Here is a 19,709-nt window from a genome sequence, read left to right as displayed (position 1 = left end):
TAGGTATTCCGACTGCCGGCATCTCGAACAGTGGTATGGTGACCGGATCACGTAGTCACAGCTTAATGCTGTGTGAGATAAGTAAACATAAATGTAGAGCTTTTATTCCAATCTTTTAGTTTATGAAGACTGTAGCCTAAGGGATACTAAATAATAGTGTAAAAAGTGTCAGGGATACTAACTGCTTTCCAAAATATTAAAATACTTACTTAAGGAATGTGCTCAATCCTGGTCAAGTTTAAGTTTCCATGCAGATGTTGCTGGGTAGCCTATCCACGCTCTAGCAACCATCGATGGTCAGATGCTGATGTTGTGTGGGCTCACCCACCGATGTTATATTACAGATGGCTTTGCGCATGCGCTGACGCCGATTACGCATGGGCAAAAACTCAAATCATTGTATTTCTATACTATACAGTAGGTTAGGCATTGGCCATCGATGGCGGAAACAACCGATGGTCAGGTCACCACTAGCCAGCTATGTTAAGCGAAGCTGTGCTGAAAGTTTGTTACCCAGCGAGCCAATGCGGTGCCGGTGGGCGAGGCGAGTGGTGCTGGAGGCAGTGCAGCTGCTGCCAGGGAGGTCTCTTTCTCTCTTCTCCTTATGCACTAAGCATGGATATATTTCCTACACTGATACAGCTGCTGAATGATGCTGCCAGCCCTGCATGTGACACATGCACCATGCTGTTGTGATGAATGGGATGCGGAATGGAGAGTGCAGCATCGGCTGCTCGGGAGAGTGCTTGCTGCGGTCTCAGGAAGGAAGCCAGAGACACCACTGTGCAATGCTGATCTCCCTGTAAGCGCTGGCTGAGGAGCAGATGAATCCCAGGTCAGTGCCTGTTCCATGTATGTACTAGGGGGCCCTTCTCATCGTGCAGCTGTGTACAGTCCTACACCCCCACACAGCGCGTCTTCCTCTGCCAGCGGGAGCTGCTGCACACCTCTTCCGGCCAGATGCTGGCTCCTTGTGAGTTATGTTACCGGCTCCTAGCAGTGCTGTTGTTGGAAACGTTTATGTGCAATCAGTTCTGTCATAGGATTCACAAAAAATACCTTGATTTTGATAATGGCTGGTGTTAGATGGGTAATAATAATAATCCAGCGAGTGATGCTTTTGCTTCCACTCCAAGGGCAGAATTTAAGGCCATATTATGCATAATTTGTCTGACACTATCTAGGGTGATAGGAGCCAAGCTGATGCCAGTGCCGAAGATGACTGGCATAGCTGGGAATGCAGCAGCAGACAGCATCCCACCATTACTTGGCCTGAAGGCAGTTCATATTGGAAGGAGGTGAGGCGACGGCTGGTACTGTCACTACATCTAGGGACAGGTCTTGTGCTGTATCCATTTAGGGAAGCAAGTACAGTACATACAGTATGTCAGTTGTCAGCAGTGTGATGTTCTGTAGAGAAGCACCAGGAAACAATTTCCCTGATACATAAAATGGCTGCCCACACTTTGTGTAGTCTAGGGTCCACTTTAAAATAGCATAAGTTACAACATAACTTACAATTTACCAGTGATGTGCGGTCAGGGTAGGCAGGGCCTCACCTGTCATAGGGGTTAATCAGAGTTAGACGCAGATCTTGCTTCCCGCAGCAAGATCTGCGTCAGTCTACTCACATGCTGGGAGACACCCAGCACAGGGCAAGGCCGCCTAGCATGTGTATGGCGCCACCCTGTTGCGAACGCATCAATTCAAAGTCACCCCCTGCTTGCGCATCCTGGCTGTGCTGGCAGGCCGTCCGACGCCATTTTTTTCTCTCGAAGTGGCTGCGTGTGATGTCACGCAGCCGCCCCCGAAAACGGTCCGGACGTGCCTGCATTGTCCTGACCATGCCACGCCCCCCCAGACACCCGCAGCTGTCAATCACTATGTGATTGCATCCTTCTTGGGATGCGATCACGTGGTGACTGTCGCACGTGCGCACTATTGCCAGTGCGCATTCGCAGATCAGATGGACGCGGCAGATGTCGATCAAAGAATGTCAGTGACTTAAAATGTGGTTCATCCACAAATCTAGTTAATATGTGCATAACATGTCAACATATGATAACCACCAGCAGCAACAATGGAGATCCTACTACTTGATGTACAAGTGTTTCCCACACTTCTTATTAGAAAAGAACACTTGGGCCATTTTTACCCTCAGTTTCATGCAATTTTATGTTATTTATTTGTATTATGATTCCTCAACACACAACACTGTGTAATATGATGTATCTTTATTACTAAAGTTTTATAAACACTAATATGTCACAACATGATACATACTGCTGATTTGAGTTTGCACACCATTGCAGATGAAGTATGATCATCGACAAGTTAACCTCGATGGCATGAAACCATTGATGGTTTGTCCCATCAGTAGTCATCGCTACTCTATTACTGAATGGACAGTGGGCCAATCAGAGGTGAGGACAGGGGTTCGTGTATCGTGTCAGGAGCAGAACTAGGCTCCATGACCTGGCACCAAGGAGAAAGAAAAGAAACACCATTGCGGAGCTCTGTGACATCGATGGTGGAGAACCATTGGATCTCCACCAACGATGGCACAGTCATCAGCCATTGTTGGTTATTAACTGTTGATGGTCATCCCTACTGCAGATGGCCAGACACCCAAGTCAGTAACTGTGTATATTGCAGTAGAAAAGGGATGAGAGGAAACTATTCATTTAGAATAACCACCAATTTGTAAAGCAAGGTAAAGATTTAAACCATTTTCTTTTTATATTTTACAATGCAGTATATGCACATACCTCAAAATCAAATTCATCACTTTTTGTTAGTATGTGTCCTCATACATCTAGCCTCAATGCTCAACTGTGAGATGCCTGGCGTGAGTGACCCGACAGTGCTGCTAATGTCGGGCATCTTTTGTCCCGGAAAATTTGCATACTGTAGCTGTATCTGCATATGAAATGCTACGTTACAGTGATTTCCAGGAAAACATTGTAATGTAGCATTTCGTATGCAAATACATCCACAGTCACAAGCAGAATATAGGCATGACGCATATCATTTTAAACCGCAGAGTCTGCTTGTGCATCTTATTCACATAATGATGTGAATTAGATAAATTTTAGTGGAAAAGATGCACAAAAAGAAGCTCTGCGTTATTAAATGCGCCCATAAATATGCGCGACTAGAAGGGCTGTTTAACGTGACTGCAGCAACGATGAGGGAGGACACATCTGTAGCTTAGTAACGTAGAAAGAAACTGAGGTATGTATTATCTCGATGTGACATCAGGGAGAGGAGCAATAAAAGATAAACCAGATGCTTGACACACCGTGTGTGCAGTGTGCAGGCTCCTCAAGTCCAAAATTACTATATGTATTTATGGGATGCAATCAGTTTGCCAACTGTCTGATCAAATTTCAAAGTGATCCGTATTTCAGGCACTACGATGTGAATTTTTTTCCAGATACGCCTCACAAAAAAACAGAGCATCAGGAGTGGCATTTCCCAGCAATTTTTTAAACTTTGACCCCCTATATCTCAAAAACTGTGAGGCCTAGACAAGACCTTTTTTACATGGGTTAGTAGCTATGTGGTAGTATCAAGTGTGCAATGTGTCATGTCTGGGTGAACTGACATGGAATGACACTAGAGTATCTCAAAAACTCCTGGAATTACCTCGCACAACTGTCTAAAATTTAGAGAATAGTGCGCTAAATAGAAGATATCCAGTGATTGTTAGTCTTGTGATAAAAAATTGTTTAGGGGAGATTGGCACAACTGGTTCAAGCACATAGGGCAGTACGGATGGTGTAATGGTTAGCATTACTGCCTCAGCACTGGGGTCATGGGTTTGATTCCTACCATGGCCCTAACTGTGTGGAGTTTGTATATTCTCCCCGTACTTGCGTGGGTTTCCTCCGGGTACTCCGGTTTCCTCCCACAGTCCAATAATATACTGGTAGTTTAATTGGCTCCCAACAAAATTAACCCTTGCGTGAATGTGTCTGTGTGTACATGTGATAGTGAATATAGATTGTAAGCTCCACTGGGGCAGGGACTGATGTGAATGGGCAAATATTCTCTGTAAAGCGCTACGGAATATGTGTGCGCTATATAAATAACTGGTAACAATAATAATAGTAAGTTTTTCAGGGTATTCGTTCAGATGGTCGACAGTGTTAAGGTCGACACTCATTAGGTCGAACACTATTGGTCGACATTGACATGGTCGACATGGACAAATGGTCGACACGTGAAACTGTCGACATGGCTTTTTAAAAAAAAATAATAGATTTTTAACTTTTTCATACTTTACCATCCACGTGGACTACGATTGGGAACCTTGCCCGCAGCATGGCGAACAAAGCGGTACACTAATTGGGGTTCCTGGTCATGTTACGGAAAAAATGACACCAAAAACAGTTCAAAAATCCATTTCGACCTTTTCATGTGTCGACCATTTGTACATGTCTACCATGTCAATGTCGACCAATAGTGGTCGACCTAATGACTGTCAACCTTAACATTGTCGACTATTCATACCGGAACCATTTTTCAGTAACTCAAATAGCCATGCATATTACAGCAGTGAATGCATAAAAGTATATCTGAATACAGAGCACACCTAGGTGGTCATTCCGAGTTGATCGCTAGCTACTTTCGTTCGCAGTGCAGCGATCAGGCAAAAAATCGGCACTTCTGCGCATGCGTATGGGGCGCAATGCGCACGCGCGACGTACTTTCACAAAAGCTGATGCAGTTTCACACAAGCTCTAGCAACGGTTTTCAATCGCACTGCTGGCCGCAGAGTGATTGACAGGAAGTGGGTGTTTCTGGGAGGTAACTGACCATTTTTGGGGAGTGTGTGTAAAAACGCAGGCGTGTCGGATAAAAACGCAGGAGTGGCTATGGAAACGTAGTAGGTGTGGCTGGCCGAACGCAGGGCGTGTTTGTGACGTCAAAACAGGAACTAAATAGACTGAAGTGATCGCTAGCTAGGAGTAAGTCTCGAGCTACTCAGAAACTGCACAATCTTTTTTTTTTTTGTAGCAGCACTGCGATCCTTTCGTTCGCACTTCTGCTAAGCTAAGATACACTCCCAGAGGGTGACGGCTTAGCGTTTGCACTGCTGCTAAAAGCAGCTAGCGAGCGAACAACTTGGAATGAGGGCCCTAATGCGATCCGTTCACTTCTCCTTCAGGCATTGCGTGCACTACGGAGCATGTGTGGTCTGCTGACCACACATGCGCAAGTAGGGTGTGCCAGGGAGGGAGCCTACAGATCCCTTTCCCAGTATAAGCCATAAGCTGCAACGGCTAACCCCATCTACTGGGACCAAGTTATGGATGCAACATATGGGGGATCTGCTATGGTCCCCTGTACATAAATGCCGGAGATAATTAATATTTGTGAGTATCCCACAAAATTGGTATTTTTCTGTGTGATATCTTACAAATATAATAATAGGCACTTGCTGACCCTGCAATATCTGCTTTCTATGTTGATCACGAGGCTAAGCTGTGTACCCTGCATGTTTAGTCAGATGGCAGTCTGTTTCGTTATCTGTTGGTTGTGCTTAGTGTTGTGTGTGATGTCTCCATGTCATCTTGTTGGTAGAGAGATATATGGTTATAACAGAAGGAGCTCTGGGGACTGATTGTTGTTGCTGAGTTAGAGCATAGCGTGCCTATTTCTGTACTATGGGCCTAATTCAGATCTAATCGCAGCAGCAAATATGTTAGCTAATGGGCAAAACCATGGGGGTCATTCAGACTTGATTGCTAGCGAGCGTTTTTTGCACTGCTGCGAGCAGATAGTCACAGCCTACAGGGGGAGTGTATTTTAGCTGTGCAAGTGTGCAAACGCATGTGTAGCAGGTCTGTACAAACTGATTTTGTGCAGTCTCCATGCAGCCCAGGACTTACTCAGCCTCTGCGATCACATCAGTCTGTCCGGGACCGGATTTGATGTCAGGAACCCTCCCTGGAAATGCTGGGACACGCCTGCGTTTTTCCAGACACTCCCTGAAAACGGTCAGTTGACACCCACAAATGGCTTCTTCCTGTCAGTCTTCTTGCGATCGCCCGTGCAAACGTATCCGTCGCACAAACCCATCACTGAGCGGCGATCCGCTTTGTTCCCGTTTGACGCGCATGTGGATTGTGGTGCATACGCACGCACAGTTTGGACCTGATCGCCCGCTGTGCGAAATCGCACAGCAGCGATCAGGTCTGAATGACCCCCCATGTGCACTGCAGGAAGGTCAGATATAACGCGCAGGGAGAGTTAAGGGGGGTACTCACGGAGCGATATTCTAAGCAATCTGACTAGATTGCTTAGAATATAAGCCTGATCGCTCCGTGTGTAGCCCTTACAGCGATAGCGCATCGCTATCGCTGGTGCTAGATTGGCCTGCCACGCAGGCCAATCTAGCGTGTCGCTCACTTCACCCGCTGGATGAAGTGAGCGCCCCCCCGTCTCCCCCCGCACACTCAGCACAGATCGCTCTGTGCTGAGCGGCAAGAGAGATGTATGCTAAGCGGTTCGCTCAGCACACATCTCTCCCCGCATCGGCCCGTCTATATGGGCCTTTAGATTTGGGTGGGGTGTGTCCAAACTGAAATCTAAATTGCATTGTAAAAATAAAGCAGCCACTATTTACCCTGCACAGAAACAATATAACCCACCCAACTCTAACTCTCTCTGCACATGTTATATCTGCCCCCCTGCAGTGCACATGGTTTTGCCCATTAGCTAACAAATGTGCTGCTGCGATCAGATCTGAATTAGGCCCCATGTAGGCTGTATGCTTTCCATAGTCTTTGTACACTGCATGCTTGTTCTCCAATGCTATTCTGTAACGTGCATGCTTGATGTCATATGACCCTCTGTTCACTTCATAAGCATGTAAGTACTTTGGGGGGGGGGGGGGGGGGGGGGCGGGCAATCTAATGTGCTGGGGATATACCCAATACGTTACAACGCTAAAATGATTACAGTACATTTTAATTTTGGTGTAGGGAGGCATTCGATATGCCGGCTGTCGGGATCCCGGTGCTCAGCATACCAGCACCGGGATCCCAACAGCAGCCATACTGACAACTATTCTCCCTTTTGGGGTGTCCACGACACCCCTGGAGGGAGAATAAATAGCGTGGCACGCGTAGCACACCACCGTGCTCGTAGCGTGGTGAGCGCAGCGAGCCCGCAAGGGGCTGTTTTGCGCTCGCCCCTCTGCCGGCATTCTGCCAGTCGGGATCCCGGTGCCGGTATGCTGGGCGCCGGGATCCCGACCGTCGGTATAACTTAGTACATCCTTTGGTGTGATATACGAGTTTGACATATCAGAATTTTGACAGGGTCTCAATGTTAACACTGACATAATATCGACATGTTCCATATGTTGACATTGAGAAAGTCGAAGGTACTATTTTACCCTAACTGCCACCTAATCTGACGCTTATGTTCATAATGTCAACGTATTACATTATGACGTTCTGAACCATTTTTACAGTATGTTAGTGTCAGCATTCTGAATGTCAACAATGTGACTTCATTTTAATTATTTGCTGGCATTCTAAGTTTTTAATTCCACTTTTTAAAGATGAATTATTGTATGTTTGAAATATTATGTATATTATCAACTATCACAGAGGTACCCAAACATGGTACTCAAGGCACCCTAACATTCCAGGTTTTAAGTATGTCCATGTTTGGCCACAGGTGACTTAATTAGTAACTCAGTCAATTTGATTTAACCGTCTGTGCTGAGCTATGGACATCTTCAAAACCTGAAACATTAGGGTGCCTGGAGGACCGTGAAAAACTCGGAACTACAGTCATATTGGTGATTGACAAAATGCCTGTAGTCTTTCCTTTAGTTCAGTCTTTTCCCAGGGCCACAGCAAAGGAATGTTATGCTCCTAGAAGATGTGCATTGTATAGAGCAGTGATCTTCAACCCATAACTCACCGTACTATTTTCGGTAGCTCACAGAGTGCCCGGGCCTGGGCAGTCACTGGCACTCCTCCTTCTCCCTTCATTTTTAATATGGTGCCGGCCGTCAGCCAATCGGAGCTCGTGGACCGGCAGTGGTGGCACCTGATTGGCTGCTGGACCGCGACTTTTGATTGGCTCACTTACCGGCTCATTTGACTCATTTGACTAACTCCGCCCAGCGTTGTGACTCCACCCAGCGTTAGCAAATGAGGCACAAAGTCACAGATATGGGCTAATATATAGGAGATATTTTATATTTAAGCGTTATTAAAAGCTTTTGCATGAAGTCCAATTTTTATAATGGCTGGGTAGAATATTTGCAGAATTAGGGGCAAATGCCTGGTTCGTTGCTACAACTTACCAGTGACATGCGGTGAAGTAGCGCAGCGCCTTTACTTGTCATGGTAATGTATGTGCCAGAGTTTTCACTATATAAAGTATATGAAACATACAAAGATATCTTCTTTGTATTATTCTAATCATTTTTACAGTCAAAACTTTGGAGTAAAATGCCTCCCCTGCCTACCTTGTCTGCATATCTCTTATCAAATCTCACCAAATTTCCAGCAGTATATACTGCTGCACCTGTGTAAAATGCCCACATGAACCCTTATTCTGTCTGAACAGATGTGATAACCGCAGAAACAGCAGACAGAATAAATAGACGCCCCTTATTAAACAACTGAATCGCCCCTGATAATATCAGGCAGGACAGAATGGGCATGAATTACAGTGGGTGGCAATATTAGCTCCCAAAAAACGCACAATTGAATCAGCCCCACTGGAGAAATAGAGAGAACCTCTTCCCGATGGCGGGGGCTTCGTGTGACATTACACAGCCACCGCGATCACACCCCCGACGCCCCTGTTTGTGCCGCACCGCCCCCTATTTGTCCAGCTCCGCCCCCGCAACGCTCCGTCTCCTCCCTGGAAACGGAGCGTGTCTTGTGAACGCCTCTGCTGATTGACAGGCAGAGGCGATCGCATTCTCTGCCCCTCACCCTGCAGAAGATGCGGGCGCATGTGCCAAGTGCAGATTGTCTGCAATACTTGTAAATAGTTATTGTTACACAAATCGGGTTGTTATTGCGAGCCATCTGTTCAGAGGCTCCGTTGTTATCATACTGTTAACCGGGGTTCCTATCACGAGTTATACGGTGTGATTGGTGTGGCTGGTATGAGTCTTACCCGGGATTCAAAATCCTTCCTCATTGTGTCAGCTCTTCCGGGCACAGTGTCCTAACTGAGGCTTGGAGGAGGGTCATAGGGAGAGGAGCCAGTGCACACCAGATAGACCTAAATCTTTCTTTAGATGTGCCCAGTCTCCTGCGGAGCCGTCTATTCCCCATGGTCCTTACGGAGTCCCCAGCATCCACTACGGACTACGAGAAATAGAATTACCGGTGAGTAAATTCTTATTTCTCTAACGTCCTAGTGGATGCTGGGGAGTCCGTCAGGACCATGGGGATTAGCGGCTCCGCAGGAGACAGGGCACAAAAATAAAGCTTTAGGATCAGGTGGTGTGCACTGGCTCCTCCCCCTATGACCCTCCTCCAAGCCTCAGTTAGGTTTTTGTGCCCGTCCGAGCAGGGTGCAATCTAGGTGGCTCTCCTAAAGAGCTGCTTAGAAAAAGTTTTTAGGTTTTTTATTTTCAGTGAGTCCTGCTGGCAACAGGCTCACTGCATCGAGGGACTTAGGGGAGAGAAGTGAACTCACCTGCGTGCAGGATGGATTGGCTTCTTAGGCTACTGGACACCATTAGCTCCAGAGGGAGTCGGAACACAGGTCTCACCCTGGGGTTCGTCCCGGAGCCGCGCCGCCGACCCCCCTTGCAGATGCCGAAGATGGAAGAGGTCCAGAAGCAGGCGGCAGAAGACTCTTCAGTCTTCCTGAGGTAGCGCACAGCACTGCAGCTGTGCGCCATTGTTGTCAGCACACTTCACACAGCGGTCACGGAGGGTGCAGGGCGTTGGGGGGGCGCCCTGGGCAGCAATATATAATACCTTTTTATGGCTAAAAATACATCACATATAGCCCTTTGAGGCTATATGGATGTATTTAACCCCTGCCAGATCTCACAGATTCCGGAGAAGAGCCCGCCGAAATAGGGGGCGGGGCTTATTCTCCTCAGCACACAGCGCCATTTTCCTGCTCAGCTCCGCTGTGAGGAAGGCTCCCAGGACTCTCCCCTGCACTGCACTACAGAAACAGGGTAAAACAGAGAGGGGGGGCACTTTTTTTGGCGATATTAATATATTTAAGCTGCTATAAGGATACAACACTTATATAGGGTTGTTCCCATATATATTATAGCGCTTGGGTGTGTGCTGGCAAACTCTCCCTCTGTCTCCCCAAAGGGCTAGTGGGGTCCTGTCTTCAATAGAGCATTCCCTGTGTGTCTGCTGTGTGTCGGTACGTGTGTGTCGACATGTATGAGGACGATGTTGGTGTGGAGGCAGAGCAATTGCCGGTAATGGTGATGTCACCCCCTAGGGAGCCGACACCGGAATGGATGGCTTTGTTTATGGAATTACGTGATAATGTCAGCACATTACAAAAATCAGTTGACGACATGAGACGGCCGTCAAACCAGTTGGTACCTGCCCAGGCGTCTCAGACACCGTCAGGGGCTGTAAAACGCCCTTTACCTCAGTCGGTCGATACAGACCCAGACACGGACACTGAATCTAGTGTCGACGGTGAAGAAACAAACGTATTTTCCAGTAGGGCCACACGTTATATGATCACGGCAATGAAGGAGACTTTGCATATCTCTGATACTACAAGTACCACAAAAAGGGGTATTATGTGGGGGGTGAAAAAACTACCTGTAGTTTTTCCTGAATCAGAGGAATTGAATGATGTATGTGATGAAGCGTGGGTTAACCCAGATAGAAAAGGGCTAATTTCTAAAAAGTTATTGGCATTATACCCTTTCCCGCCAGAGGTTAGGGCGCGCTGGGAAACACCCCCTAAGGTGGATAAGGCGCTCACACGCTTATCAAAACAAGTGGCGTTACCGTCTCCTGATACGGCCGCCCTCAAGGATCCAGCTGATAGGAGGCTGGAAACTACTCTAAAAAGTATATACACACATACTGGTGTTATACTGCGACCAGCCATCGCCTCAGCCTGGATGTGCAGTGCTGGAGTGGTCTGGTCGGATTCCCTGACTGAAAATATTGATACCCTGGATAGGGACAGTATTTTACAGACTTTAGAGCAATTAAAGGATGCTTTTCTTTATATGCGAGATGCTCAGAGGGATATTTGCACTCTGGCATCGAGAGTAAGTGCGATGTCCATATCTGCCAGAAGAAGTTTATGGACACGACAGTGGTCAGGTGATGCGGATTCCAAACGGCATATGGAAGTATTGCCGTATAAAGGGGAGGAATTATTTGGCGTCGGTCTATCGGATTTGGTGGCCACGGCAACTGCCGGGAAATCCACCTTTTTACCTCAGACCCCCTCCCAACAGAAAAAGACACCGTCTTTTCAACCGCAGTCCTTTCGGTCCTATAAGAACAAGCGGGCAAAAGGACAGTCATATCTGCCCCGAGGCAGAGGAAAGGGTAAGAGAGGGCAGCAAGCAGCCCCTTCCCAGGAACAGAAGCCCTCCACGGGTTCTGCAAAGCCCTCAGCATGACGCTGGGGCTTTACAAGCGGACTCAGGAGCGGTGGGGGGGTCGACTCAAGAATTTCAGCACGCAGTGGGCTTGCTCACAGGTGGACCCCTGGATCCTGCAGGTAGTATCTCAGGGTTACAGGTTGGAATTCGAGAAGTCTCCCCCTCGCCGGTTCCTAAAGTCTGCTTTGCCAACGTCTCCCTCAGACAGGGCGACGGTATTGGAATCCATTCACAAGCTGTTTTCTCAGCAGGTGATAGTCAAGGTACCCCTCCTACAACAGGGAAAGGGGTATTACTCCACGCTATTTGTGGTACCGAAGCCGGACGGCTCGGTAAGACCTATTCTAAATCTGAAATCTTTGAACCTGTACATACAAAAATTCAAGTTCAAGATGGAATCACTCAGAGCAGTGATAGCGAATCTGGAAGAAGGGGACTTTATGGTGTCCCTGGACATAAAAGATGCTTACCTGCATGTCCCAATTTGCCCTTCACATCAAGGGTACCTCAGGTTCGTGGTGCAAAACTGTCATTATCAGTTTCAGACGCTGCCGTTTGGATTGTCCACGGCACCTCGGGTCTTTACCAAGGTAATGGCCGAAATGATGATTCTTCTGCGAAGAAGAGGCGTATTAATTATCCCTTACTTGGACGATCTCCTGATAAGGGCAAGGTCCAGAGAACAGCTGGAGGACGGAGTAGCACTAACCCAAGTAGTGCTGCAACAACACGGGTGGATTCTGAATTTCCCAAAATCTCAGTTGACCCCGACAACACGTCTGCTGTTCCTGGGAATGATTCTGGACACGGTTCAGAAAAAGGTGTTTCTTCCGGAGGAGAAAGCCAAGGAGTTATCCGAACTTGTCAGGAACCTCCTAAAACCAGGAAAAGTGTCTGTGCATCAATGCACAAGAGTCCTGGGAAAGATGGTGGCTTCTTACGAAGCAATCCCATTCGGCAGATTCCACGCACTAACTTTTCAGTGGGATCTGCTGGACAAATGGTCCGGATCGCATCTGCAGATGCATCAGCGGATAACCTTATCGCCACGGACAAGGGTGTCTCTTCTGTGGTGGTTGCAGAGTGCTCATCTGTTAGAAGGCCGCAGATTCGGCATACAGGACTGGGTCCTGGTGACCACGGATGCCAGTCTGAGAGGCTGGGGAGCGGTCACACAGGGAAGAAACTTCCAGGGAGTATGGTCAAGCCTGGAGATGTCTCTTCACATAAATATACTGGAGCTAAGAGCGATTTACAATGCTCTAAGCCTGGCAAAACCCCTGCTTCAGGGTCAGCCGGTGTTGATCCAGTCAGACAACATCACGGCAGTCGCCCACGTAAACAGACAGGGCGGCACAAGAAGCAGGAGAGCAATGGCAGAAGCTGCAAGGATTCTTCGCTGGGCGGAAGATCATGTGATAGCACTGTCAGCAGTGTTCATTCCGGGAGTGGACAACTGGGAAGCAGACTTCCTCAGCAGACACGATCTACACCCGGGAGAGTGGGGACTTCATCCAGAAGTCTTCCACATGATTGTGAACCGTTGGGAAAAACCAAAGGTGGATATGATGGCGTCTCGCCTCAACAAAAAACTGGACAGGTATTGCGCCAGGTCAAGAGACCCTCAGGCAATAGCTGTGGACGCTCTGGTAACACCGTGGGTGTTCCAGTCAGTGTATGTGTTTCCTCCTCTGCCTCTCATACCCAAAGTACTGAGAATTATACGGCAAAGGGGAGTAAGAACGATACTCGTGGCTCCGGATTGGCCAAGAAGAACTTGGTACCCGGAACTTCAGGAGATGCTCACGGAAAATCCGTGGCCTCTACCTCTAAGACGGGACCTGATTCAGCAGGGACCGTGTCTATTCCAAGACTTACCGCGGCTGCGTTTGACGGCGTGGCGGTTGAACGCCGAATTCTAAGGGAAAAAGGCATTCCAGAAGAGGTCATTCCTACACTGGTTAAAGCCAGGAAGGAGGTGACTGCACAACATTATCACCGCATTTGGAGAAAATATGTTGCGTGGTGTGAGGCCAGGAAGGCCCCCACGGAGGAATTTCAATTGGGTCGATTCCTACATTTCCTGCAAACAGGATTGTCTATGGGCCTCAAGTTGGGGTCCATTAAGGTTCAAATTTCGGCCCTGTCGATTTTCTTCCAGAAAGAATTGGCTTCAGTTCCTGAAGTCCAGACTTTTGTAAAAGGAGTACTACATATACAGCCCCCGGTTGTGCCCCCAGTGGCTCCGTGGGACCTTAATGTAGTTTTGGATTTTCTCAAATCCCATTGGTTTGAGCCACTCAAATCGGCGGATTTGAAATATCTTACATGGAAAGTAACCATGCTACTGGCTCTGGCTTCAGCCAGGAGAGTGTCAGAATTGGCGGCTTTATCGTATAAAAGCCCATATCTGATTTTCCATTCGGACAGGGCAGAACTGCGGACGCGTCCTCATTTTCTGCCTAAGGTGGTGTCAGCGTTTCACCTGAACCAGCCTATTGTGGTGCCTGCGGCTACTAGCGATTTGGAGGATTCCAAGTTGCTGGACGTTGTCAGGGCATTGAAAATATATATTTCAAGGACGGCTGGAGTCAGAAAATCTGACTCGCTGTTTATACTGTATGCACCCAACAAGCTGGGTGCTCCTGCTTCTAAGCAGACGATTGCTCGTTGGATTTGTAGCACAATTCAACTTGCACATTCTGTGGCAGGCCTGCCACAGCCTAAATCTGTCAAGGCCCATTCCACAAGGAAGGTGGGCTCATCTTGGGCGGCTGCCCGAGGGGTCTCGGCATTACAACTCTGCCGAGCAGCTACGTGGTCGGGGGAGAACACGTTTGTAAAATTCTACAAATTTGATACCCTGGCTAAAGAGGACCTGGAGTTCTCTCATTCGGTGCTGCAGAGTCATCCGCACTCTCCCGCCCGTTTGGGAGCTTTGGTATAATCCCCATGGTCCTGACGGAGTCCCCAGCATCCACTAGGACGTTAGAGAAAATAAGATTTTACTTACCGATAAATCTATTTCTCGTAGTCCGTAGTGGATGCTGGGCGCCCATCCCAAGTGCGGATTGTCTGCAATACTTGTACATAGTTATTGTTACAAAAAAATCGGGTTGTTCTTGTTGTGAGCCGTCTGTTCAGAGGCTCCTACGTTGTCATACTGTTAACTGGGTTCAGATCACAAGTTGTACGGTGTGATTGGTGTGGCTGGTATGAGTCTTACCCGGGATTCAAAATCCTTCCTTATTCTGTACGCTCGTCCGGGCACAGTATCCTAACTGAGGCTTGGAGGAGGGTCATAGGGGGAGGAGCCAGTGCACACCACCTGATCCTAAAGCTTTATTTTTGTGCCCTGTCTCCTGCGGAGCCGCTAATCCCCATGGTCCTGACGGAGTCCCCAGCATCCACTACGGACTATGAGAAATAGATTTATCGGTAAGTAAAATCTTATTTTTATATATATATATATATATATATATATATACATTCATTCATCAGCTATTTGCTGTTCCAGTCTGACATTAGATTAATAATCAGGGCTGAAACTAGGCAAGGAATTTGGCACCCCCACCTTTCTGTCACATGGCCCCCCAGGAGCGTGTTCTACTACATGTCCCTTGTGTGTCTCTCTATATTGCACTACATCACTGAACTATGGCCCTCATTCCGAGTGAATCTTAGCATCTTAAAATTGCGAACGATGTATTCGCAATATTGCGATTACACACCTCGTAGCAGTTTCTGAGTAGCTCCACACTTACTCGGCATCTGCGATCATTTCACTGCTTGTCGTTCCTGGTTTGACGTCACAAACACACCCAGCGTTCGCCCAGACACTCCCCCGTTTCTCCGGCCACTCCTGCGTTTTTTCCGGAAACGGTAGCGTTTTTTCCCACACGCCCATAAAACGGCCTGTTTCCGCCCAGTAACACCCATTTCCTGTCAATCACATTACGATCGCCAGAACGATGAAAATGCCGTGAGTAAAATTCCTAAGTGCATAGCAAATTTACTTGGCGCAGTCGCAGTGCGGACATTGCGCATGCGCATTAAGCGGAAAATCGCTGCGATGCGAAGATTTTTACCGAGCGAACAACTCGGAATGACCTCCTATATCATTACACAAGACACCCCATTCGCTGCACAGCATCACTACACTACATACTCTTATACGCTGCACTGCATCACTACACTACATCCCATAAATGCTTCACTACACCACACTTACATGCCCGTATACACTGCACTTCACCACTACACTACATACCCTATATGCTATACTACACTGCATGTACCACATAGATTTCATATTTGTATACAAATTAATTTTTAGTAATATACTTTTTCTGTACATGCGCAAACTGTTTCTAGCAAAGAAACTAAAAATACCACTAATTATAAGTGAAATGCTATTAACCAGTACTGGGAACATGAGTGGGTGAATGAACAAAACTGAAGTGAATCAATCTTTTCACGAATACAGATGCTTATTTTACTGTTCTTTAAATGTGTATTATTATTTCTTTCCAGCAATTCCATTAAAATCTGCAAACGAACATACACAAATATTTATTTTGTTATCAATTAAACTACACTTCACTGGGGTAGATCAAAGCAATGTTGATATCAGAATAGTTTTTTCCTTGGTCTTGGGTGAGAAAGTGAAGCAAAGTAATTGATGTTATAGGTGTTGCTGCAGCTGATTGACTTAGGGGCTGATTCAGAGGTGGATGCTAATGGCACAGCTGTCTTTATGCAATTATGCAAAAACCACAATACATGTGTCAGCCACTTGCCTGGCAAAAATGGGATATGGCCATAGGGCCTAATTCAGACCTGATTGCTAGGCTGCATTTTCGTACAGCCTGCGATTAGGTCTGAACTGCGTATGCACCGCAATGCACAGGCGCGTCGGTCCGCAGCGACGGGATGTTGCGAGAAAAGCGATCGCACGGTGACTGACAAGAAGAGGCCTTTTGTGGTTGGCAACTGACCGTTTTTAAGGAGTGTCCAGAGAAACGCAGGAGGGACCAGGCGTTTGAAGGGTGGGTTTCTGACGTCCGCTCCGGCCCCGATCATCGCACTGGAAGAGTAAGTCCTGGGCTGTGCAGAGACTGCACAAACTTCTGTTTGTGCAGCTCTCCGGCACATGCGATCGTACCCCTGCACAGCGATTACCCCCTCCCCCTGTAGGCGGCGACTACGTGATCGTAGGGATGCAAAAAACGTAGCCCCAGATCTGAATTAGGCCCATAGTCAGGAGTGCGTTGGAGTACGGATGGGTTACGTTGTTACCCACCCATTGGTGCTGCCTCGTTGCTCCCCTGTCTGTTATGGAGGATATCCATTCTGCACAAGTCTATTAAATAATAATAAAAAAGTGTTATTTGAGGGGGGGGGGGGACAGCTGTTAAGTGAATGAATTGCACTGCCAGCTTCTCAGATCCACTGCAGATGTCCAATGTGAACATCGGACACTGAGTAACCCTCAGGTTGCTCACGCTGCTGGGGCCAGTGATGCTGCAACCAAGGACTCAGCCATTGGCTTCAGCACACCCAGAAAACAGGGCCCCCATTTTCTGGAACACTCCCCTTGCTAATCATGCTCTGGCTTTTGGGGCATTGCAAGCAACATCACATGATCTGCCCTTGCACAGTATGGCTTTTGAGCATATCATTAAACATCTGAAAGTTTAATAAATATTGGAGTTGCCTAAATGTTTGAATCAGTTACTTATAGTTAATTATACTAAAGGTGGGACTAGATGCATATGTTATGTTAAAGGAGTTCTCAACTTTTCAATTTATTTACACTACCTGTCACATCCACTAGAAACCATGGCCCTCATTCCGAGTTGTTCGCTCGCAAGGCGATTATAGCAGAGTTACACACGCTAAGCCGCCGCCTACTGGGAGTGAATCTAAACATCTTAAATGTGCGACCGATGTATTCGCAATATTGCGATCAAAACCGAGTTAGCAGTTTCTGAGTAACTCCAGACTTACTCTGCCTGTGCGATCAATTCAGTGCTTTTCGGTCCCGGCTGACGTCATAAACACACCCAGCGTTCGCCCAAGCACTCCCACCGTTTCTCCAGACACGCCTGCGTTTTTTCCGGAAACGGTAGCGTTTCCTGCCACACGCCCCTAAAACGCCGTACATCCGCCCAGTAACACCCATTTCCTGTCAATCACAATGCGTTCTCCGGAGCGACGAAAAAGCCGTGAGTAAAATTACTTTCTTCTTAGTAAAGTTACTTGACGCATGCGCAGTGCGAACATTACGCATGCGCACTAAGAGAATTCTCACTGCGATGCGATGAAAAATACCGAGCGAACAACTCGGAATGAGGGCCCATATACAGATAACTGCTTCAATTAATTACAGTGCATCTGCTGTTATCTGTTAAATTGTTCTGACAGGGTTCTAACATAATCTGCTGTCACATTCATATAGGGGGATGCAGTTATAATACCGGCTGTTGGGATCCTGGCGATCAGGAGACCAACGTCTGAATCTTGACAGGCGGTGAAATGCCAACAGCCAGAATCCTGACCACCGCAGGTTATTCCCACTCAGTTGGTGGGTTCATGCCACCAACCTAGCGGGAATATAACCTGTGGTGAGGGGTCTTGATGCCTCGCTGCTGGAATTCCGTCTGCCGGCAAAACATATGTATTCCCATATAGGAAGCCCTGGTCATGAAACCAGAGTTACCAGTGAATACGGAGGTGCAGCTGTGATAACAGTAATGGTGTGCTATCCTGTGAACTCTAAACAAACTGGTTTGTTTTAAGCAGCTAGTGGAGGGGATGATACCACTGACTGGTGCAATGTGATGGGGCATATTGAAGAATGGCATAATATGTGATGACTACGGGGTAATAATTTAGGTAAATCTTTTTTCTCTAACGTCCTAGTGGATGCTGGGAACTCCGTAAGGACCATGGGGAATAGCGGGCTCCGAAGGAGGCTGGGCACTCTAGAAAGATCTTAGACTACCTGGTGTGCACTGGCTCCTCCCACTATGACCCTCCTCCAAGCCTCAGTTAGATTTCGTGCCCGGCCGAGGTTGGATGCACACTAGGGGCTCTCCTGAGCTCTTAGAAAGTTATAGTCTTAGAATTTGTTTTTTTCAGTGAGACCTGCTGGCAACAGGCTCACTGCAGCGAGGGACTAAGGGGAGAAGAAGCGAACTCGCCTGCTTGCAGCCGGATTGGGCTTCTTAGGCTACTGGACACCATTAGCTCCAGAGGGATCGACCGCAGGCCCAGCCTTGATGTTCGGTCCCGGAGCCGCGCCGCCGTCCCCCTTACAGAGCCAGAAGCAGGAAGATGGTCCGGAAAATCGGCGGCATGAAGACGTCCTGTCTTCACCAAGGTAGCGCACAGCACTGCAGCTGTGCGCCATTGCTCCTCATACACACTTCACACTCCGGTCACTGAGGGTGCAGAGCGCTGGGGGGGGGCGCTCTGAGGCAGCAATAAAAACACCTTGGCTGGCTAAAATACCTCAATATATAGCCCCTGGGGCTATATATGAGGTAAATACCCCTGCCAGAATCCCAAAATAAGCGGGAGAATAGGCCGCGAAAAAGGGGCGGAGCCTATCTCCTCAGCACACTGGCGCCATTTTTCCCTCACAGCTCGGCTGGAAGGAAGCTCCCTGGCTCTTCCCTGCATTTCTACAATACAGTAAGAGGGAAAAAGAGAGGGGGGGCACTAAATTGGCATTGTATACAGTATAAGCAGCTATTACGGACATAACTCAGTTAGTCCCTGTATATATATAGCGCTCTGGTGTGTGCTGGCATACTCTTACTCTGTCCCCCCAAAGGGCTTTTGTGGGTCCTGTCCTCTATTTGAGCATTCCCTGTGTGTGTGGAGTGTGTCGGTACGGCTGTGTCGACGTGTTTGAGGAGGATAATGATGTGGAGGGAGAGCAGATGCCTTTAGCAGAGATGTCACCCCCTGCGGGGCAGACACCTGAGTGGATGGTATTATGGCAAGAAATGAGTGCACGTATAGACTCCTTACATAAAAAATTTGACGACATGCCGACTGTGGGACAGCCGAGTCTTCAGCTCGTGCCGGTCCAAGGGTC

The 19,709-nt window shown here is 47.7% G+C and overlaps 1 protein-coding gene and 1 long non-coding RNA gene across 4 annotated transcripts in view; one reads left to right on the top strand and one right to left on the bottom strand.

Moving 5' to 3' along the window:
* Positions 1-301, bottom strand: part of LOC134909766 (uncharacterized) — a 90,113-nt gene extending 89,812 nt beyond the window's left edge. The window contains exon 1 of the long non-coding RNA XR_010176023.1: positions 210-301. This is a non-coding gene — a long non-coding RNA (uncharacterized LOC134909766). The remainder of the gene's footprint in view (positions 1-209) is intronic.
* GPR63 (G protein-coupled receptor 63) overlaps positions 1-19,709 on the top strand; it is a 92,857-nt gene that overhangs the window by 30,648 nt on the left and 42,500 nt on the right. The window contains exon 1 of one of the 3 annotated variants that reach the window (XM_063917013.1): positions 22-835. The exons of the other annotated variants lie outside the window; for them this stretch is intronic. The gene's annotated coding sequence lies outside the window, so the exon portion shown is untranslated. Of the gene's footprint in view, positions 1-21; positions 836-19,709 lie in introns of those variants that run through there. 3 annotated transcript variants of the gene reach the window in all.

Source organism: Pseudophryne corroboree, chromosome 4 (genome assembly GCF_028390025.1).
Source record: "Pseudophryne corroboree isolate aPseCor3 chromosome 4, aPseCor3.hap2, whole genome shotgun sequence".
NCBI lineage: Eukaryota > Metazoa > Chordata > Amphibia > Anura > Myobatrachidae > Pseudophryne > Pseudophryne corroboree.
The sequence above is the reverse complement of the archived record's forward strand: the minus strand, read 5'-3'. Positions and strand labels throughout refer to the sequence as shown.